The following is a 21,533-nucleotide window of genomic DNA, read 5'->3' as shown; positions in this document are numbered from 1 at the left end:
AATTTGGGCCATCCTGTTACTCTGGGTTCCAGTCCAGGGACCCTTGAATCAGCAGCTGAGGTTTGCACCGTCTCAAACCTTGCTGCCATTTTCCTGGGCTTCTTCCTATTTTACCACTATAGGTGTCTTTCTCCAACACCCCTCTGGGGAAACTCCTTCAGGGCCTGGATCCCAGGGCTTCTACTGTCCCCCTAGGTTTCCTTCTTTCCCTCTCTAAGCCTCTTTCTCGCTGAACCCCCCTTCTGCCTTCACTTCCTGTCCCCAACCCTGCCTGCTCCTGCCTAGCTGGGCTCCAGCCTCAATGAGTATTGGCTTAGCCAGCCAAACTCACTCGTTACTCAGCCTCATCTAAGCCACATTAACCCTTTCCATGCTAGTGTTGGTTGAACACTCCGTCACAAAATCATTCATATTTCACATGATCCCCATCAGTACTCATTACCCTGTATTTGTCAACACTGAATTTCATCTGTCATCCCACTGCCCATCCCCTTCCCTTTGTTCAGTCCCTCTGGAAGTCTTCAGATGCTTCTCTAGTCTTGTCTATGTCAAATGATTTTGTGTCATCTGCAAATTTTGCCACCCCAAAAGCCTGTGTGTGTGTAAGTGAAGGCACCCATTACTACTCACCCATTATTACTGTTTTCTTAAGCTGTTTTTCAGTTTCACCACATAAGCTAGATGTAACTAAGTTTTGATTCAGTTTTGCTTGGAGATTTTGAGTTAAGTTGAGTCTGAAATGCCAAGCAAAACTCACAAGGTGCAAACTCGTGTGAATAAAAACAGAAAATAACCACATGTATCCTTGCAGAGCAAAATGGCTGAATTTCACAGAGCTCTAGTTTTTGCACACTACATAATATTTTGTGAGGAATTTGTGGATAGATATTTATCAATCTGCTGGGAAGTATGTTCTGTCTGTATTTATTTAGTATGTGCTGGGGAAAGATTTAAGGACAACAAATGGCACTATGTAATGTCCCCATAGTCCATATAACAACTGGATTTTGGGCAGAGGGATTGTGCTTGGACACACATTCCATCTTGTCCTACATGCACATGCATGCTATCCCCTATTTTCTTAGGCTTCCGGACACAGCCAGCTGATTACTACACATTTCTGGTTAAGCAAAGCATTAAATCCTGTGTTCTGAGCTTACTGAAGCTAACTATTCTTCAGCCATCCGACAGCATAGGTATCTTCTCCCCAGAAGAGTGAATTAGTTTCTTGTGAAGCCACTACAATTAATCTGACCATGCTATTAGAGACTATAAAAATGATTAAAACTGTACAAAGAACTCTTGTCCAGCTGTTAGCTGATTTAGCCACTAAACCATGAGCAATTCTTAGCATACAAGTGTAATTGGTCTGCGGAGGTTTCAGACTTGAATTACCCACAGGTTTACCGTAAGATGATTGGAATGCAGTATTCCATATGGTGAAGCACTTAGCTGCCAGGATAGTCTGGGAATATATAACAATAATAATAACCTTGGCTCATAAGAATCAGGTTGGAATTAGGAGGAAAACTTTGGTAAAATAAAGATAAAGAACTTAAATAGCTATTTTTTTTTCTTTTGAAATAGTATGAAATTGACGGTCTTGGTGGTTTATAAACACCGATTCTGCTATGTGTCATTAAGCAACTGAACGTTTTGATTGCTTTGTTATCAGACATGATAAGATGAATGAGCCAATGTTGCTGCATCTGCTTTTGTGCATTTTTCACGTGCATGATACACTGTTCTAGCTGAACTATAATAAATGAAAAGAATATGCAGTAACAAAAATGACATCTCTACCTTGCAAGGTAAAGCTAGTGTCTATGAAATCAAATCTTAGTAAACCTCACATTTTCAATTTTAAAACCTCATGTACATATTTACTATGAAGTCATCATTGAAATCAAACTAGCATTTCCTTCTGAAACCTGTGAAGTGTTTGATTTGTCCTAGAGTTCTCAGCTAGAGTAGTGTTTCTGTACATACAATATTATATTTGTGTAGAAGCTCTCCATAGCAACTAATGAGCTCCTGAGGGTAAGAAAAGAAGTAAAGCTCAAGTTTGATTTACAAAAATGAAGCCGTCATTTTCCATTTTCAGTGGTGAGTTTGAAGCGAATCACAATTCAGCTGCATTGTCATTAGCTGCCTGTACAACTGACGTGGAAAACTTAAGCTAACCCTTAACAACACGACCGTGCTCTTAGAGAACCATGTTGGCAGCTTCCATCCATGCTATATGTGGAGCAGTATTTGTGCTGTGTGCCTTTATTTCTCTATGAGTAGGGGACACATCTTGCAAGCTACATGAGCAGTATTGAGGAGTGGAGTGTATAAACTGAGTTGAACTAAGGAGGTCACGGGCAGTGTAGTTAGGGCTATTTCGTTACTACTCCTCCTCTAGGATATAATAGCAGCCATTTCATTTTATTTTTGCTCTGCATCCGCCTTCTCCTTGTTCCATCATACACATTTTTTCATCTGTTTGTTATCTGAATTCTGAGGCTACCAAAATGGAATCAGCGTTAAAGTAGAATAGGAAAGAAGACAGGAGGTATTCCAGAGAAATGTCCTGTTTGAGATACCTAATGGCATGTCCCCTCTGATAGCTGCAAATTATGTCTTTCTGTAAAGCACTGAGTTTTTGCAGAATGGGGTTAGGCGTTAAGGTAGTTGTGTTCACTCTTTCTAGGAAACAAGAAAAAAATGTAATATATTGATTGTCAGTCCCTGAGTTTTACTATTGATCATCTTATTATCTTGATAGTTGTAATCTCTTCAGGCCTCTTTCCCCCTCTCCATGCAATGAGCCTGTCTCACCCTTTTCTGCCTTTTCCAGAGTCATATCTTTCTCTATGTACCTTCTGCATCAGAATCTAGAACAGTCCACTCTTTGTTGCTGTCTATGACTTTGATGTATCCAGAAGATTTCCTTTGTCAGGAGAAATTTAAGATCCCTTCTGAGAGACAAACCTAGAATTTGTGAATGGAAGAAACTAAAGGTCTAGTCAGTCCTCCTTCACTTCTGGGCAAGCGTGTCTTGCTACTCAACAAACAGACATTCACTTAGGATTCCAAGCATATCCATCCGTGCTGTAACTGCATCACAAACTGTACAACTTTCCAGTCATCATTCTCATAAAAAAAAAGTTTTCGTTTTAATTTTCTTTTCGGCTGCTCTCGTTTGAGATTATGTACTATCCCCCTGCCCCTGTAAATAGAACAGATAATTTCCCGCTATAGGTCTCTCTTCAAGTATCTGAAAACTGCAGTAAAATCTTTTTTCCAGCTTCCTTTTATATGTGACAAACTTGTTGAAATACTACAGGGAAGGGTGCTAGTAATTCCTAACCTAGATAGATAGGTTCCTTAGTTCTTGAGCCTTTCCTTGTTTGGCAAAGTAGCCCTTTCATATCACAGACCAATTTCCTTTCCTTCTGAGATTTCTCTAAACCCTGGATAACCTTTCCTGTAGTGTGTGATCTAAAACTGTATGCAATATGCCACTTGTGACCCTGCATATTCTTCCTTTGAATTTGAAACACATTTTGTTATTTATCCAATTTGTGATTCTGTTGGATTCCTTTACCAACATTATGCATCATGACTCTGCCTTCACTGTATTACGCAGAACCAAAATCCATTTATTTTCTCTCATCCATTTCATGAAAATTTAACTCCTCCCCCGTACCAGCCTATATGTCACACATCAACCATTTCTAAACAATGAAAACCATTTCCCAGTTACCCACTAGAAATGTTGCGCTGCTCTCCTTTTTGTTTTTGAATGATTTACACATTAGTCAAATGACAATTTTGATCATTTTAGATTACAAATACAGTTTTGTTGGGATTTCCCTGTGAAAAAGTGTATGAGGTCTTGACCTATTAAGCCTTGGAGACCCAAAGAAAAGAAAAAAGAAAAGAAAAGAAAAAGATAAGACACTGGAGTGGGACATAAGAGGTCTGGACTCAATTCCTGACTCTGCCACAATCTTCCTGTGTGATATAGGGTAAGTCCCGTGGTCTCTCTGTGCCTCAGTTCCCCATCTGTAAAATGGAGATAGTATTTTCTTTCTCCCACAATTTGGTCTTGTTTATTTAGATTGTAAGCGCTTTAGGGCAAGGACTCTCTTACTGGTTGGCCCTCACCACCTCCAGTATCCTGTCTTTCTGTGGGAAAAGGCTAGCACCCTGAGAAAGACGAACGTCAACCTACACGGTACAGGGCTGAGTCCACTTTTGCCATCAGAGACAGCTTTGTTTTTATTGGACAGATTTTCTTCAGGCCTAGGCCTGCAGGAATGCCATCAGAATGAACAAAGCCTTTCAGCCATGCAAAAAGCTGGTTTTAAATAGTTAAAAGTGGAAGTTAGGTTCTGTTACAAATTCCATTTGAATTTACAAATTCCATTGTGGGCTGTGTGAAAACACTACAATGTGGGTGTCTAATTTTCCTTGTTTTGTTGGCAGTGGCAAATTTTTTTCTATCATGCCCATCAAAGCATTCAAGAGACAGAACACTTGGATAAATAAAGTTTGGATAATTTCCTGAAAATAAAATTAAAAATATCTTTTTGTCCCTATAGTTTTAGCAACATGGTAATACCTCTTAATTATTTTTTCCTGTTTCTTCAAGACATTTTCTCCAATTTCCTCATCAAAATGCTTCTGATCATACCCAAAAAGGCAAAGTTAACAAATTGCACATAACGTATTCAACTGTGCTGAAACTGTTATCAACAGAGATTCCTTACAACACCATGATCTTTTTCCAACACACACACTTGCTATTAGTCTCTTCAGCCTGTTAAATCTGTTAAAGTGGCAATGTCAGCGTCCCCACAGCGAAAGGGCAGCGCTGAAATGTACTGATGCTGCGCTGCCGAAAACGGGCAGAGTGGTTGAAATATTCGGCGGAGAGCATTGTATGGCCCCTTCAAAGTAGAGGTTCTGTGATTTCGGCCCCTCACTTTGAGTGAGTTTGACAACCCTGCACTAGACAGTGCAAAAACACCAGAATGAATCCTTTATCTCCGCAACTATTTTTTGGGAAAGATGGGGAAAGATGCCAAGAACAGACATAAATTTCCCGTGGGAGGAAGGTAGGTGGGGGTGCCGGAGGTGGTGGGGGGAGGAGAGAATAAAAATTCAGGATGTGCCCTAAAGGGAGATCAAAATAGATTCCAATATTCCAACATTGTGAATGTCACATGACTTTTTTTAGTTATGATAGAAAAATTAGTCAATGTGATAGTAATTATATATAATATGAAGATATATTATCTTGAAATATGAGATAGCAAATAATTTTTAAAATGCAATTCTAGTATAAAGAGCGACTGTGAAAAACAGCCCCTTCTTACTCAACAGGTCTGTGTACAAAACTAAGATTGTAGTGTTTGTTATTTCAGTTGCCCCTCTGCAGTCAGAGCTATAGGAGAGTAAACTGAATTCTTTCCTTCTCATTTGGATGGAATCTCCATCCTTAGAGGTTTTTAAGGTGTGGCTTGACAAAGCCCTGGCTGGGGTGATTTAGTTGGGGGTGGTCCTTTGAGCAGGGGTTTGGACAGATGACCTCTTGAGGTCCCTTCTAACCCTAATCTTCTATGATTCTGTGATTTGCCCAATTGTAGTTCCTGCAACAAATATAATCTTTTTGTTGCACTCCATCTCATAAATGCATAAAAATTGGCACTTGGGCCCCCTGCAGTTTATCCAAAATGATTTTCAAACTGATCTATTTCTCTTTAACTATTTCGAATTGCTCTTTAGTCTCACTTCAAAAATCTCCTCTCTTTCAGTAGTCCAAGGGGTGAGCATCTTTTAACCTTTATTTCTTGAAAAGAAAAATCAGGTTTGATCAGGAGGTACGTTTTCTCTCACACACTAAACAACAAAATCTCTGCAGTAGGCCTGAAGGGGGAAAATTTTTAAAAGATCACTTTCAAAAGAATGAAACAGCCTTTTCAAGTCTTTGGTTAAAGAACTTATCTGTAAAGAGCACTCCAGAAACCTTTTATCCTGTCAAAGAACATGTCCTTCATCTTCTCTGATGGAGCTATAGAGAAAGGGCCATGCCAAAGTCGTATTGCTGTGGCATAAACAATAAAGATGAAGACAATCAAGTATTTTAAAAATCTTCCACAAATATAATTAGCCGAGTCCACCTCTGGCTTTTTACTTATCTTTCAACTAGAGAAATGTTTCACTGCTGTGCTCACTAGTGAAATGCTTTTAAGTTTCAGAAAGGACATCAGGCTGCTGGTGCCAGCAGAAAAAATAAAAACAACAGGCTTTTCCACATCAAGACACTTCTCTGTCATGTTTTTATAATCAATGTTTGACTTAAAAAAGAAAAACCTTCTCCCATTTAGTATGGCTGAGGGAGTAGATGCTCCTGTGGAAAAACAACAACTTTTTTGGGTGCCTAGAATCAAGCTTATGCAGGCCCCTGAAATGAGAAACACTAAAGAGTGCAGTAAATTAAAGATCACCTTTGTTATTAAATATGCTTAGCCCACGCTGGTTCCTGGACCTTTGGAGCTGAGTGAGGAGCAGGTTGCAGCTATGTAGTCTTACAAATACCAAAGTGCCAAATTGTGGTGGAGCAATGGTGCGGTTTGATTGGGGGAACAGCGAAGCATCCAAGCAGCAGTACATAGGGGCTGGCATGCTGGGAAGCAGCCCTTGATGCTCCCTGCAGCACTGTTCTGCCCACACGATGTATAGACGTGAGAGGCATTGGCACAGATGTGACTTTCCCCACACAGCCTGAGCTCCTCAATATAGCCAACAAAAGGAGAATAAAGCTGTTTGGGTCTTTGATACTGTCTAGCATACTATGGTGCTATCCAAAGTCCAGTGAAGGCAATGGGAAGATCCCCACTGATTTCAATGGGCTTTGGATCAAGTGCCAGACAGGTGGAGGCATAATTACATAAGAACATCAGAACGACCATACTGGGTCAAAGCAATGGCCCATCTAGCCCAGTATTCTGTCTTCCAACAGTGGCCAATGCCAGGTGCTTCAGAGGGAATGAACAGAACAGGTAATCATCAAGTGATCGTCCACTCCCAAATTCTGGCAAACAAAGACTAGGGACTTCCCTGACCACCTTAGCTAATAGCCATTGTTGGACCTATCATCCAGGAACTTTTCTAGTTCTTTTTCAAACCCTGTTATAGTTTTGGCCTTCATGACATCCCGCAGCTACAAGTTCCACAGGTTGACTGTGTACTGTGTGAAGAAATACTTCCTTTTGTTTGTTTTAAACCTGCTGCCTATTAATTTCATTGGTGACTTCTGATTCTTGTGTTATGTGACAGAGTAAATAACACTTCCTTATTCACTTTCTCCACACCAATCATGATTTTATAGCTCTCAATCATCTTCCCTCTTAGTCATCTCCTTTCCAGGCTGAAAAGTCCCAGTCTTTTTAATCTCTCCTCATACGGAAGCTGTTCCAAACCCTTATTCATTTTGTTGCCCTTCTCTGTACCTTTTCCAATTCTAATACATCTTTTTTGAGATGGGGCAATCAGAAATGCATGCAGTATTCAAGATGAGGGTGTACCATGGATTTATAATTACAATAAATTATAATTATAATAAAAACCTGGTATTATGAAATTCTGTCTTATTATCTATCCCTTTCCTCTTGGTTCCTAACATTCTGTTAGCTTTTTTAACTTCTTTTTCTACTATTAGGCCCACAATATTTTGAAACAAGTATTAGTTCTGCTGGGAACCCATGCTTATGTAGTTCAATGTTTCCCAAACCCATCAGTGGGTTGCAGGAAGGTTCTAGATGTGTCGTGGGGACTCAGACAAACATACGCTTCTCCTGGCCCAGTACAGAGGCAAGGCCCTGGGACAGAGGGTGTTGGAGAGCAAGCCCACCCTGTACTCACCCTGCAGTGGCAGCTCCTGTCCTGTGAGTTTGGGCCCAGCTCACTCCTTCAGATATTGCAACCTGGCACACAGTCCCAGTGCCACGCATTTGGCTATCCTTCTGTCATGGGCCACATTTGAGTGAGTGGGGCTGTGACTGCGCGCCAGGTTGCAATGCCGAGAATGGGAAACCAGGCCCAGCCCTGCAGGACAGCAACCGCCACTGCAGGGTGAGCACAGGACAATATCTTTCTCTAATCCCCTCCACTCCCAGGGCCTCCCACCAGTCTGTGATTAGCATTGTGGCGCTAGGGAAGAGGATGCACATATTTAATGGTGGCTTGCAAAAAGAGACAAAATTCAGCTGCTGTGCGTGATACTTCCTTGGGATGCCCAGGGTTCTGAGGCACCTCCCCATCACCAGCCTCTAGTGTGAAGAAGTCTTGTCTGTGTCTACTATGGATCAGCTTCCTACCCCACCATCCACGGGCATCTACTGGACACTCACAGTATTCACCATTTTGCCATTTCCAAAGAAACAGTGCACCTAGTTTACTAGTTCCACCTCAGATCACTGCTCCACTTAGCTCACAGCAATTAGATTTGTTTATAGTAAAATCAAATATGAATTTATTTAACAAAGCACGGAGATTCCAGTGGCAGCAAATAGAAGTACCAGAAACAAAAGGTTATATACCAAATAAAATCATAACACATATTCTAAAGCCTAGACTTCATTAACAAGATACTCGCATGTCTAATAAATCATTGTTCACACAAAATTCCTGCAGCACTGCATAGCCAGGAAGGCTGTGACCTTTCTTTCATGAGACAGACACAATGTCACTTTGCCTGCAAGGTAAAGGATTTAGTGTGTCTCTTTGCACTCCAGGATATACCAGACTAATTCTTTGTCTTTATTCATAAACAGGACACCCCCTGCTGTTTGTTTCATCATGTAGATTTCCTCTTTTGTAGTTTTTATAGTCTCTCAATTTGCACCTGGGTCTGTATCAAATGGTGAGGCATACAGTACACAATGCACAAATTGGCCAGACAGGGAGATAGGTGTCAGTTCCTCCTTCCTGAATGGTACATCTTTGAGGTATGTCATTTCCTGGTGACCTGGCTTAACTCCAAGAACTTATGAGCTTATTTTCAGCAGAGATACATAACTCCTTAAATATTATCCATGCACACATTTTATAATTATTATGACAACCAATGGGCAGCTGACTCTACCAAGTTCATGACATCCTGTGCTGAACTATTATGCAGATAGTCAACCAGGGGATCCTACCAACCTTATGCATCCCCTGTGCTCTCTGCCAGCTGACAACAGGTAATCCCTGAGTCGCAGTGGGTTGCCTTAGTAAAAAGTTTGGGAACTACTCATTTTAGTTTATCAGCTATTTTTAGTCCATGATTTATGAGATCATCAGAATCCCTTACTGTAATTACCCCTGCATTTTCAGCCTCTCGCTATCATTTTTATGTTAGCACAGGAAGAAGAGTTAAAAGAATAATTAAACATTGCATAAGGGAAGAAAAAGGATTCTTTCATGTGGTGGGGATGGGGACATTGTCCAACAAAGAATGGAGGATTTTGTTAAATGTGCAACGTGGATACTGGAAAGTGTATAATGCTACACAGGTTGGGATAGTGTAATAGAGTGGCTTGCCCTTTAATGGCTAGGGGTCCCCCAGCCCTGATTTCAAAAGAGGCACACCTGAGCAGGAATTAACTGATTCCTCTACAAGAACAGCAGGAAGAAGTCAGGCTACTGGCCTTGCAGAGAGAGTTCTCTGGGAGAACTGAAGTTGTTGAGAGAGTAGCTTCCAGCAGAGCAAATTGGAACTGAGTGAAATACAGAAGCTGCTGGGAGTGAGTAGGCTCCAGCAGAAAAACCTGAAACTTGGGGAGTGAGATGACAGGCAGGAAATGCCTTGGAGAATGGACGGACAATGTTTGTTAATATAATAAAGTGGAACACAAGAAAGAATGGGAATGGACAAAAGTTTGTGAATGATTGAGGGAGTCCCCTGGATAGGGAAATGGAGGCAAGGGCTGCTTGCAGGATCTCCCAGAGGCCACCCAGGGGTGCTTGGGAAGACCACTCGTTGAGAGGTAAGAGTATGGCCCTGATTCTCCACTACATCCAAGCTGCATTCAGACATAATGGGCAGTGGATGCCACAGGAGGCATGCTGTGGCTACCTGAGCCTTTGCTGCTTGGCCCTGATGGAAATTAGGGAAGCAAAGGGCCAACTCCAACCTCTGCCACTGTTGTTCAAGAGCTGTCCCCCATAGCTGATCAGGTATAGTGGAGCTTGGTTTAACCATGCCCCTAGTCTGTCTTTCTCTTGCTGAATCAAAATCTAAAGCAGCATGGAGGAAGCAGGGGAGCCCTATCTATGTGGGAAGGCAGCAGAGAGAAAGGCAACATTTACTTTGTCAGAGCCAGATTCTACACCATTGCACAACTACATGTTCCTGCTGAGTAGTACATTGCTGTATGGAGTAGCCCCCTGAATTTAAATGGGCCAGTTTCTAATAACCTTACTGCCACTGACTAGCACCTTGCCTTCTGCACACCTCCTGACTGGACTTTTAAAATAATAAACCTTATTTGGCTTTGAAGTGTAGTGATTTTTGATAGTGTCTCATGGCCAAAATCTGCTGCAGAATCTAGTTTAACAGTCATATCCTCAGTGGTTTTATTCCCTGTTGCCTCTAAAAGGGTCCTCTCTGCTTGGCTATTATAGTTCACTCTGTTGTTTTGGGTGTCATGTGTATTGTTGGCTTCTCCCAGGCTTTATACATTCCTCTTCCCTATTTCTCTATCGGACATGAGTGAAAAAAAATTGCAATGTTGCCATTAATGGTTGGTCTTCTCTCTGTCCTTGTTTGCCTCTATTGGTCTCGCTTCTATATTCTAACTCATATGACAATAATACAGTGAAGTGTCTACACACTTGGTTTGATCTTTCCCAATGGGTACTATGGTCCTCTCTTATAAGCTATATTTAGTTACCCATTTTTCTGTGAATCATTAAAATACATATTAAGTATCCTTACACATTATCCTATATTGAAAAGTCAATGTAGTGGTGTGGAAAATTGCCAGATTAACATCCCTGAACTTCTCTGTTTATCCACAGATCAGGGACAACGTACACAGTAGCAGTTCAAGCTTCCTTCACATCCCTCCACCTGCTTGCCTCAAGACTAACTCAAAGGATACTTCTAGGGCAAAAAAGGTAGGTTAGTGTTCATGCATGTCTCTTCAGCCCTTAGCACCTGTACTGAGTCTTTCAAAAAGAATTCCAGAAAATGCTAATCTTGGGGATGGATAAGCAGTTCTCATCATGAGTCAACTTATCGGAAATTATCATTATCACTTGTGAGCCTTGTTGGCCTTTTTGATGAAAAATGATACTGGTGGTGACACTGGCATGACCAAAGTCCAACAAAAGGTTCCTTTAAGTTATTTTGTTTTTAAAGGTAACATATAAAGGAAAGTATCAAAATACATAATCACAAAAGAATAGTTAATTTAATGAACTTGTGAAACCAAGCAAATAGTATAACAAAAACAGCTCAAGCAATCACAGAAAAAAACAAACAAGAAACGATAACAAAACTCAGTATGGCTTGGTCTACACTAGCCATTTATGTCAGTATAACTAGGGCCACACCCCTGAGCTACGTAATTATACTAACCTAACCTCCGGTGCAGACAGCACTATGTCTGCATCAACATAGCTACCGCCTCTCGGAGAGATGGATTAACTATGCTGATGGGAGAAACTCTCCCTTCAGGATAAGTAGCATCTTCACTTAGCGCTACAGTGGTGCAGACAGCTGTGCTGCTGCAGTGCTTTAAGGGTAGACAAGACTTAAGGGTTAAAGGATAGTAGTTTGTGACCACTTCCATCCAAAGCTCATATTGACTAACAGTCAGAGACCTTTAGCATTTAATAGTTGAATGGCACTACAAAGGGTTCTCAGTGAGGTGGCTTGAGGTCAAAAAACCCATTAATTATAGTTATAGAATGGGGGTAAAAATCAGCAATGGACAGGCTGCAAAAGGTTTAGAATTTGGTTTCTGTTCAGATAAACACCTAATAGCCTGGAGGATTAACCAGAGCTTATCAAAAACCCCTTGAGTCTGCAAAATTTAGCTGGAAATCTCACAGGAACAGGTTCTCATGATATTTCCAGCCAAATATTACAGACTTGATTTGGATAAACTTCAAATAATCCAAATGTATGGGTGCTAATCCAAATTGAATGCAATCTCTAACATTTGGAGGGTCTCCTGACACTATTAACATGTCCAAATGGTAAAATAAAGAGAGAATCAAAAATGAAACAGTCAAGGAATTAAGGGATAAAGAAAGCAAGCTACAGAGTAAATAGAAAAGTGCATAAAAGCAAAAAGGCAAACACACTGCCTCTTTGAGCAGAAGGTACCAGTAGCATCACGTTAAGAAACAACTTAATCAGTTTTTGATTTATAGAGCTGTAGCAAGAGGGGAAAAAAATGTCAAGGCTTTGCAATACTTTTATTTTAGCTTGCTAGACCAAAAACAGATTAGTTTTCACACATAAAATGTTACAGTGAGTTAGTCTATAATGTAGACAAGACAAAATCTTGGACTCCGAAATGAGGAAGGCTACATTTTGTGAGTTGCAAATGAATTGTATTAAGGCCTCTAAGGAGGAGTATAAAAAAAGAGTGTAAAAATAATTTCAAAGCACATGTATAAAAATTACCATGACAGCAGCCTTTAAATTGGATGCTGCAAAAAGAGAAAGTTACTAATGATGGCTCTGATGCTGCTACTCTTGGAGCCTAAGGTTTGTTATTTTGACTTCAAAGGGAAGAAGGATCAGACCCAATATTTGCAATATAAAGCTTTCTTCATGATCAATCTGCAAAGCAACAGGTATTGCAGCTCTTTCATGTGGACTGAAAGATATGCAAAGAGAAGTTTCCAGCTGAGACAGGTTTAGCACAAATTCTCTGACTGGTCCAGCAACAGGTTCTCTTTTGGATCATGATACAGCTGCTGCCTGTAGACTACAAAGATCCTGGTTCAATTATCAGCTGCCATAACATTGATACATCCTCAAACAGGCTAAATATTCTGTTACTGTAAATGGACTCCTCTCCAATGGCACCACTGGATTTTCACCTGCGTATAACAGCAGAGTATTTGGCCAAACACGTTCAAGCCTGAAAAAGGGGATTTCACTGTTATATTATATTATACTGTGCTCTAGTGTCTTGCCACTAGTTAGCCAGCACAATAGAACTAGCTTGTAGTGTTTTGAAAACGGATATATCAGGATGATCTGATTACTGCATAACAAACAGCTGGGTAGAATATTTGCAAAACATTTGTCACTGAATTTTGCCTGTTTTCACAATAGCAAAACTTCTGTAAAATAGTATTTCTGCAAAGTGTTTCACATTTTTAAAAAGTGACATTTTATGACATATTTTCACTGAATTTTTGCAGCAAATATCTGCTTGGCTTTTAAAAATTTTTAGTTGGGTTGATTGGTTATGATTGGTCAGAGGTCACATGGTATAATTTTTGTTCCCTGATTGGTTGAGTATTCAGAAGGGTGGCAGAAACCATTTTGACTGTGCATTTTGGAAGGATGGGCCAGAATTAGGAGTCTTCCTTCCAAATAATAAAGGAAAAAAAGTCAGTTAATCTTTTTTTACATCAAAGCGGAAGTGGGAACTGATTGATTTGATTCTCATTTTACCATGCATTTCCCTTTCATTACCAATACCTACTATGCCAGATGAGTGTTTGATGTGTCACATTTATGTAGTGTATACCTTTTCATTGTTTATAACTGACTGTATTTTCCTGTCTTTGAAATGTTTGCTATATACTTTGATATTTTTCTCATCCCTCATCAACTTTGATCTGACAAGAGTGTATGGCATCAATGGCTTCGTTATAGTCCATCCGCTTGCATCACATTTGTTATTTTGTGTTCTAATGGCAACTGCTCATTGGGGTCTGTGCAGTGTAGTTGTAGCTGTGTCGGTCCCAAGATATTAGAGAGACAAGGTGGGTCTCCTTTTATTGGACCAACTCCTCTTGGTGAGAGACACAAGCTTTTGAGCCCCCACTAGGTTCTTCTTCAGACCTGAAACTTTGTCTCTCACCAAAAGAAGTTGGGCCATGTAGAAGTTTCCCTGTAGGGGTCAGCACCGGGGACTCTCCCTCTGAGTCAATCTCAGAGGGAGGCCATCCTTCCCAGCGCCTACAGCTTTGGGAGCCCAAATCAAGGGGCCACCTCCAGCCCTCAGTAGGGCAAGCCTGGGTTCAGGTTGACTTTTTTGGCTTGGGGAATAGTCTCTCGGCCCACGGGCACACTATCCGTCTAGGGTCCGGCCTGCTGTCAGGGACAGGCCAGTCGCAGGAAATAGCTTCAAGCCCTCAGACCGGGCAAGGAAGCAATCTCTTGCCTAGCCCTTGGGAGGGCTGGTAGGCAAACCGAGGTAGGCTCAGGCCCTTGGTAGGGCGAACCACAGTCTAAGGCCTGGCCCTTTGACAGGGCAGAGCTGAGGGACAGCAGTCTCTAATCCTTGGCCGGGGAAGTCAGTAGTCTATGGACTGTTGGCCTGGGAAGGCCAACAGAAGCACACGCAGATGCTCAAACCCTCAGCAGGGTGAGCAGCAGTCTGTGGCCCGGCCCTTAGGCAGGGCAAGGCAGGCAGTAAGGGACAGGTTCTGGCGCTAGCCGGTATCCAACCCAGGTCAGGGTGAGGGAAGTGAGGAGAGGGACGCAGGCCCACCCATCTCCACTGCATCCCAGCCCAGGGCCCTGGCAGTGACGGGGTGTCCCATCACTGGGTCGGCGGGGCTCTAGCCAAAACGCACCGACTCACTGCGAGCCGCAGCTCAGCAGCACCACAGTCGGCTTCCCTGGGCTCCTTCCTCCCGCCCTCTGTTTAAAGTACCTGGGCTCCATCACCATCCTCTGGGTTGCTGGGTTCAAGGGCATGCGGGAGTCCCACAAATCCTTCCCCATCAACCGGTGGCAGCTCCAGAAACTGCACAGGGTCCTCTGCAGAGGGCAGTTCCTCCAAGTCCTCCAGCCCCCAGGCAGTGGGTAGCACTGGCAGGTTCTCGGGATCCCAGGCAGTTCGAGCAGGGCTTCCTCCGGGTCCCAGGCAGCAGGCAGCTCCTCTGGATCAGCAGGTCCTCACGCTGTGGGTAGGTCTGGCAGCTTCCTCTCTTCATGGGCCTCTGGTACAGTCCTAGGCTTGAGCGCCAAGGGAGAGGTGTCCTTCTCCCTTGGCCACTGGGCCCTAACTGAGCTCGCAGGCCTGGGTTTTAAAGACCTGGCCCCGCCCACCTGCTTCCGGTCAGGTGGTGTCTTTCTGGGCTCAAACCACCAGGGTGGGTTTGGGTCTCCCTCTGCGTCAATCTCAGAGGGAGGCCACCCCTCCCGGCTACAGTCCAATAAAAGTTAGTACCTCACCCACACTGGGATCTGCTCAGAGAAAGGCCACCTTACCACATAGCAAAGAGGCATTTTTGCAGCAGCAGCAGCAGCAACAGCATTGGCAAAAAAAAAAAAAAAGGAGAGATACAGCACGTCTTCAAAACAGGCACACCTCAAGTAATCACGGGGGTCACAGCAGGGTGCAAAGGTAACATCAACAGCATGGCTTTCTGATCACAGGTCACATCCCATTCTAGCAGACACAGAAAGCTGCTGCAGAGAAATGTCTGGCTAATTTGACTAGAATTAGCAAACAATCAGGGACTGGGGATATGTTTTGAGGCCAGAGGCTAGGGGCACAGTTTGTCCATGCAGAGACTGATGCTGATTTGTTGTGATTGCTGTTTATTTATATTGTGGTAATGCCCTCCCCCCCCAATCAGATCCTTGTGCTAGGGTCTGTACAACACATAAGAAAAAAAGATCCATGTCCTGAAGATCTTATAACCTAAAAAGATATAAAATACACAGAATGTAGGGGAAAGAGGTACACCCGTTGGCAAGTGTCCCTAGTTTAAATGGTTAAGCCCCATCTGCTCTCTCTCACCCACACACGCGCACACACACAGAGCCCCTACATAGACGTGTGTCTGTCCGTCTGTCCTCCCACTGCTACTCCTTGGTGAGGAAGGAGCTGCTCCTAGGGGCTGGTTCTGCTCAGCTGGGGGAAGAAAGACCTCTGGGTCCTCTTGCCCCTGATGCAGAATCTGGAGAGAAGGCTTCATTTTGGCAGGATTCATCATATCTGATATAGCCAAGAAAATATTTCCCCCTGTTTTGCCCAGCTCTAGCCATGGAACCCTGGTTATTGCTGCAGCCTGCCGTATTAAATTGCTAAGGTACTTCAGATGCTAGAATGATGACAGAGCTGTAATTGCTGTACTCAATTAGATCTTGTGCAGGTCTCGTGAGGGGGTCTAGAATCAGTACATGTCATTGCTACATAGAAATCTTTTTAATACATAGCAAATATGGAAAACCAGATGATACAGTGCAAAGCACAAACAATGTACTGCCAGGAAAATGTCTGCATTGGCAGGGAGTGTACTAAATGAGAGTAGTAGGTCTTTTCCATCTCTGATATCTATATTTCTGTGCTCAAACTGCTCTGCTGCAGTTCCACTACCCCACTTGCTGTGCTAATTCTAGTGGCAAATATGAAATTGGAACACTCTGGGAGCACATTGTGCTAGATGGGCCTGTTACTATACTTTGGCAGCATTCAGCAATCAAACTTAGCGGCTTTGTATTGCTTATTGCAGTTTACTAACCACTGCCACTTTGAAAAGCTCCTGTGCTATTCTACCATTTAGACAGTGGGTCTGTATCACTAAAACAGAATTTAAATGCTAAACTGATGACAAAACAGCAATTAAAAATGATCGACCGTAAGGTCCCATAACTCCAAGAAAGCAAGGAAATGCCCAACAAAGGCTACCGCTGGATTCCTAATTCACACAAGCGTGCCAGAGTTTCACGGAAGGGGCTACAAAACTTATAATTATTTTTTACATATTTGTATTACAGTAGTGCCTAGGAACCTTATTCAAGGATCAGAGCCCTATTGTGCTAGGTGTTGTATGGATAAATGTCAGAGACAGTCCACATCTCAGGGAGCTCCCAATCTACCAGTCAGGTGACTCAACTGGTGAACAAAACAGACAAATTTGGCGGGGGTGGATTGGGAGTATGGGGAAGCAGTGAAACAATGGAATTTAACAGAAAAGTAGAAGTCATGGCTAGTCATTTACCTAGCCACTGCCAGATTGGAGTCATGTGTAGGCATCCCAGCAGAAGTAGGTTTTGAGGAGGGATTTTTAAAAAGAGAGAGGAATGCATGGAGAGAGGAATGGAACTAAATGCATAGAGGTGCTTGAGAGAGAATCAGACAAGTGGGAGACTGCGGCTGCCATCACTGGCAGTGCTGAGATGGAGGTCAACATCTGGAGAAGTTGGTGGTTTTGATAAATAGGAGGAGGCTAAAGGGTGAAAGGCCTTAAGGGCAAAGGCAGATGCTTGTGTTTGAGGTGATAGTGTGGAGAGCCAGTGAAGGGACACAAAGAAGGGAGTAATGTGTTCAGAGCAGTGAGCAAAAAAGATGTTCCTACCCAGAAGTGTTTTGAAAAGACTTGACTAATGGCAATGTGGCTGGCATCGAGGCCAGAGAGGAGGACATTACAGTAGTTGAAATATGAGATAATGAGGGCCTGAACAAGCATCTTCGCAGACTATACAGCGAGAAAAGGTTTAGAGAGAAAGGCTAGATAATGTAACGCTTAATACAACAAAATTAGGGCTTGTCTACACATGGAGTCATTCCTGATTAACTCAACATGTAGAACCTCTTATTCCAGAATAAGCCTGCCATATTCCTGTTAAACTTAACACTCTTTCAACAACCATCAAGCTAAACAGGAACAAGGCACTCTTATCAGTAATAGTTAAACAGGAAAAAGTCCATTTGTAAACAAGCTCGTAGTTTAGGATTCTCTCTGTCAGTCCCAAAGGAAAATTCCTTTGATTTGCTATTAAATACTACAATACTTTATGGTATTTATGGTCACTTTATATATATACATTTATCAATATCTATCAGCAAAATAATTATTATTAAAGTAATACCTGTGAAAGTTTCAGTATTTCTGTGGCGTTATATAGTGTTGAGTTTATTCCCTGGACACTGGCATTTAATGTAAGTTTCATTAAAGCCTATATTTTCAAAAGTAACTAGTGAATCTGCATGTCTCAATTTGTCATGCCTAACTTAAGACACTGTAGAAGAGATTTTCAGAAAGTGCTGAGCATCTATTCTCTAAAAATCAAGACTCTTTGAGGAGTCTCAAGTTGGCCACCCAAAATCACTGTTCCCTTTTTAAAATCTTAGTCCTAAATGTGATGGAGGGAATCCCATTGATTTCAGTGGGAAAAAGGACAACTTTAAATACACAGATGGGGTATTGCTGTAGTAAATGAGAACAGATAATGTGCTTTCTTCCCTGTCCCAAAGGACCAGGATTCCTATAAAGTATTTTCCTGTATCTGAATATTTTCTTTATCTCTCCTCAACAACCAGTCATTTTCCATTAATCTTAGTAAAAAAATTCTGTGACTTCCTTAATATGTGCATAATACCAAATAGATCTGAGGTTCTACTGAATATATAAATAGTTTAATATCTGAAAATAAGCAAAGACATAACAAAACCACTGTATGGCAAAATCTCACTAGCTGGCAACCGTTGGAAGTATTGGATATCTTGAAGTTGTTTTTCAGTTATGGCGATTAGTCTGGATAATAACAAATCCTTTCCAAACATACATTCCAGGGAAGATTTAACAAACAATAAACAACATTTTGTTTACAAAGATTTCCATTGGAAAAATATTCTGCACACTTACATAACCATCCATATGCAAATTAATAAACATATTGTTTGATTCCTCTTCTTCCCCTCTCAGTGGCACCAACAATTGTTTCCTTTATTTTATTATTAATTATTATTATTATTATTTATTGTGGTAGTACCGAGAGAGCCCAATGAAAGATTGGGCCCCTTTGCTAGGCTCTATACAAACATCCTGGCCCCACTGAAGTCAATAGAATTTTGCCACTGACTTCAATGGGCCAAGGATTTCACCCATAGGGCCTTCAGTAAGGGATCCTATACTTCTTCCACTGATGATTTCCTAACTTTTGCAGATTTATGTCTGATCTCAACTTCATATTAGTATGTGTTTTGAATTTAATTGTACACACAATTTCTCAACCACAAAGTCAGTTTTTATTTAAGGCCAGGCTTCTCGTGAGTAAAAGTAAATTTTGTACAAAATACAGTGACAGCCTGGGAAACTTTCCTGTTAATGATCATTTCTTGTTAAAATGTAAGTATATGGGCTTGTCCACATGGGGAAATAGACCGGCATAGCTATAGAGTAATATTTATTACAGAATAGCTATGCTGGTCAATTTCTCCCATGTAGATAAGACTTATGATTCACCATTACGTTTCTATACCAACTAAACTAGAGCTGGTCCATCCTCATCGATGAGGAGATAGCTGGGAAATTGTTATTCTGAGCACATTAAACCCCGTTCGCCTCTTGCATCACAACCAACAATAAAGCAATAAGGTCACCATATTTCAATTTGCTCTCAGTGAACGGACCATAAAGAAAAGATCAGTTCTTTCATCTCTTTTAGATGACCTGATTTAATGCACAGCAAATGAAGACCTTGGAGGATAACAAGAGCTTAATACATAAGACCGGGGAGGGGAAGTGCTGCTGGAAAATTGTTTTACTTAGTTGGCAGTGAGGAATCATTAAAGACAATGATCCTTAAGTAGTATTTGTTAATTATCAAAATGGTACCATGGCCAATTTTCATTCCCTTGTCCACAGTGTAATCAGTACAAATAAGTCCATGTTCCTGTACCTGCTGTCTTCCCCCACTCAACAGGCAAGGGCTTCCAAAATGCTCACTAAAGCAAAATGCCCACTAGAATATTTAACTGAGGCAAAGAGTCTAAATGCATTGCCTTAGGTAGATACCATATGGAGGGTTAAAAAACAAAAAACGGATTTCCTTTTTTAAGGCTGTTTCACCAGAAGGAGACAAAATAAATGAATATTCTAAATTAGGAAAAGTCATCATTGTCTGAACTGTCAGTGGTCTGGAAGCAGGATCCTCTGCAGTGTGTTATTTTATGACTGAACAGATTTACTCTCCTAAGGAGAAAAATTAGGAGGAAGAAGAGGGTTTCATCCAACTCAAACAATATTAGTCAATATTAGTCTGCATTGACAGAGCTAAAAGACAATTAGAGTGCATTCATCTCTCACTCTAATTCTGTACTGGCAAAGATCAAATCAAATTGCAACTAATGAGCAAATTTCTACCACTGAAATACTGGATGCCTGCATTTGGCAAAAATTAGCAACTTCAGCCAATTGAATTGCTATCAAGGAACTAAAACTAACAACTGTTTATTTCAACAGACACTGACAGTATCTAGGTGCTTGCAGGATGATGTGCTGGCTTCTGCTAAATGCCCTCTGAGATATAGGGTGGCTACATATTATATGGGGAATTGTATTCCAATTTTATGGCAACAAATCTCTTTTGTTTCGGCAAATTCAGCAGAGCTCTCCACTAGTTTAATCTCCTATTCATCCAATTTGTGTAAGGTGCTGAAAAGGATCTGAACACAAGAATGTCAGATGACACTGTCATTCAGATTGTTTGATTATGCAGCATACACTGTAGAAAACAAATGTACTTTTTGTTATTTCTCTGGGATGGATAGCTAGAACCTGCCTAAACACCCTGTGTTATAGTTGCTTATGCCATTGTATCTATTTAATTACTGGCATTTCTGTGGAGCTCTTGCTATTGACATAATATTTGGAGGCCCAAACATTCAACCCTCCAAAAAGCAGATTCTTGTGGGATTTTTTAGGAAAGGGTTTGCTTTGAAGATGTAAGAAATCAACACCACAGATTGTAAAAGTCTATCTTTTTTAATTTTATTTTTGTGTTTATTTTTCTTATGGACAGAGCTACTTTGCTTTGTCCATAAGGATATATCATGCCATTCATTCTCCCGTGCTCAATGTTCACATAGCTATAAAAATGAAAATTTTATTATATTTCTCTGATATTGAACAAAGGCTTAGCCTGTTTTAATCTGAACCCAAGTTCATTCAATACCACACTGATTTCTGTTCCTCAGTATTACTTCAGTCGTCCTCAGTGTCCAGCATTTATCTCTTTCCTTCCCTTGCTAGCCCTTCCCCTCCCCTCCACTGCCAACACCACAATTAAAATTAATAGATGCAAATCCCTTTTTACATTTACAAAGTAAAGCATGTAGGGTTATGTAGTGCTCCCTTGGATGGTATTATGCCAGCATTGCGAGCCCTACCTGTGTATTCTTCAGATTATTGTTTGACATGGTAGATCAATATCTAGTCAACTCCTCATGTTCATGTTACCCTACAAATATCAGCATCCATATGGTATAACTGAGTCAAATGATCTCACTAAGTTTCGGCCTTCAAGGCGAAATCTATGAGGAACCTCTTGGGGAACACGT

General features: G+C 41.4%; 1 long non-coding RNA gene across 1 annotated transcript in view; it reads left to right on the top strand.

Moving 5' to 3' along the window:
* Positions 1 to 21,533, top strand: part of LOC137163358 (uncharacterized) — a 131,103-nt gene that overhangs the window by 84,942 nt on the left and 24,628 nt on the right. Inside the window, exon 2 of the long non-coding RNA XR_010922696.1 lies at positions 11,059 to 11,157. This is a non-coding gene — a long non-coding RNA (uncharacterized lncRNA). The remainder of the gene's footprint in view (positions 1 to 11,058; positions 11,158 to 21,533) is intronic.

This window comes from Emydura macquarii, unplaced genomic scaffold (genome assembly GCF_026122565.2).
Source record: "Emydura macquarii macquarii isolate MOO-44397 ecotype Brisbane River unplaced genomic scaffold, CSIRO-AGI_Emac_v2 contig_2531, whole genome shotgun sequence".
In the NCBI taxonomy this organism is placed as follows: domain Eukaryota; kingdom Metazoa; phylum Chordata; order Testudines; family Chelidae; genus Emydura; species Emydura macquarii.
This window is presented reverse-complemented; position numbering and strand designations above follow the sequence as displayed.